The sequence below is a fragment of the Rhinopithecus bieti genome, unplaced genomic scaffold (genome assembly GCF_001698545.2).
Source record: "Rhinopithecus bieti isolate Rb0 unplaced genomic scaffold, ASM169854v2 scaffold_74485, whole genome shotgun sequence".
Classification (NCBI taxonomy): Eukaryota; Metazoa; Chordata; class Mammalia; order Primates; family Cercopithecidae; genus Rhinopithecus; species Rhinopithecus bieti.
This window is the reverse complement of record NW_016827393.1, coordinates 43,443-44,800: the sequence shown is the minus strand read 5'-3', so window position 1 is coordinate 44,800 and position 1,358 is coordinate 43,443.

The window sequence follows — 1,358 nt, the reverse complement described above, 5'->3', positions numbered from 1 at the left end:
TAATATATTTTTTTATTTGACCAAAAAAAAAATGGCCCAAGAAGACGATAATGAAAAATTTGAAGGTTTGAGAGCATGAAGATATTCATGCTTTTGAATTCAAGATATTGAAGATACTCTCCAGCCTGTATCCCTGCCCCATTGGGGAGTAATGACTTTTAAAGCACTGTGTATAAAACATCTAGTTTTAGAAGCGAAACAGTTGAAGCTGTTTAAAAATAGATGTGCCTTATTTATTGCAGGCTTTCTTTCCCCCATTCTCCCCACATCCTTGTCCTTGCAGTTGCTTTTTTAGATGCTCCAGTATGTCTTCTTTTGTTATTTTCTTTCGAGCTAACCAAGTTTAGGTGGTTTTTCATTTAACTGACAACTGTTCTAATATTTTGCTCCTTTTTAAATGTTGTGGCTCAAAAGACCTTAAAGGTCTGTAGGGTTCCCTGCTTCCCATCTTTCCACTGTTGTAAAAAGTATATCAAATTATTCCTTCAAGTTTCCTAGCTCTGTGCTCAGTTTCAGTTCACTCCTGCCGAGTTGGGCTCTAAGTTGTTCTTCATGTAGTCTGTTGATCTCAGTCCGGAAACTTAACGTTATGAGCCTCTTCTGCTCAAAAAATTTTCAAAGATTAACACTATTATACATATACAGGTCATATAAAATTACCTGGATTCACTAAATTTGTTTGTTGTTGTTGAGACGGAGTCTCGTTCTGTCGCCCGGGCTGGAGTGCAGTGGCACCATCTTGGCTTACTGCAACCTCTGCCTACCGGATTCAAGGAATTCTCCCTGCCTTGGCCTCCCAAGTAGCTGGGATTACAGGCACCTACTACCACACCTGGCTAATTTTCATATTTTTTAGTAGACGGGGTTTCACCACGTTGGCTAGGCTGGTCTTAAACTCCTGACCTCAGGTGATCCGCCCACCTTGGCCTCCCAAAGTGCTGGGATTACAGGCGTGAGCCACCATGCCCAGCCTAAATTTGTATTTTTTGAATGGAGTATAATCACTTTGCTAGTATATATAATTTAATAGATTTTATTTATCTCTTAGTGTTTCAGATAACCTCTCAAACATACTTTAAAATAATGCTGTTACACAAAGGTGCGTTTCCCAAAAATACAGTAAAATCATAATACAGAAACTAAAATTTCCCTAGGTTATGATGCTTTTAGCTAAATATATACTTTTCTCTAGTTTAAAAATTTGAACTTGCCTAGTTGGTGTGGTTGGCAAATTTAGGAGCTTGTTCCCATTGCCAAATGGATTTAGAAATTCCCTTTAGAATTAACCTGGTAGCTAATACACTGGTCAGAGATCTGGTACTTGTAAGACTATTTAAATTTATTTGTTAGTTGCAAGA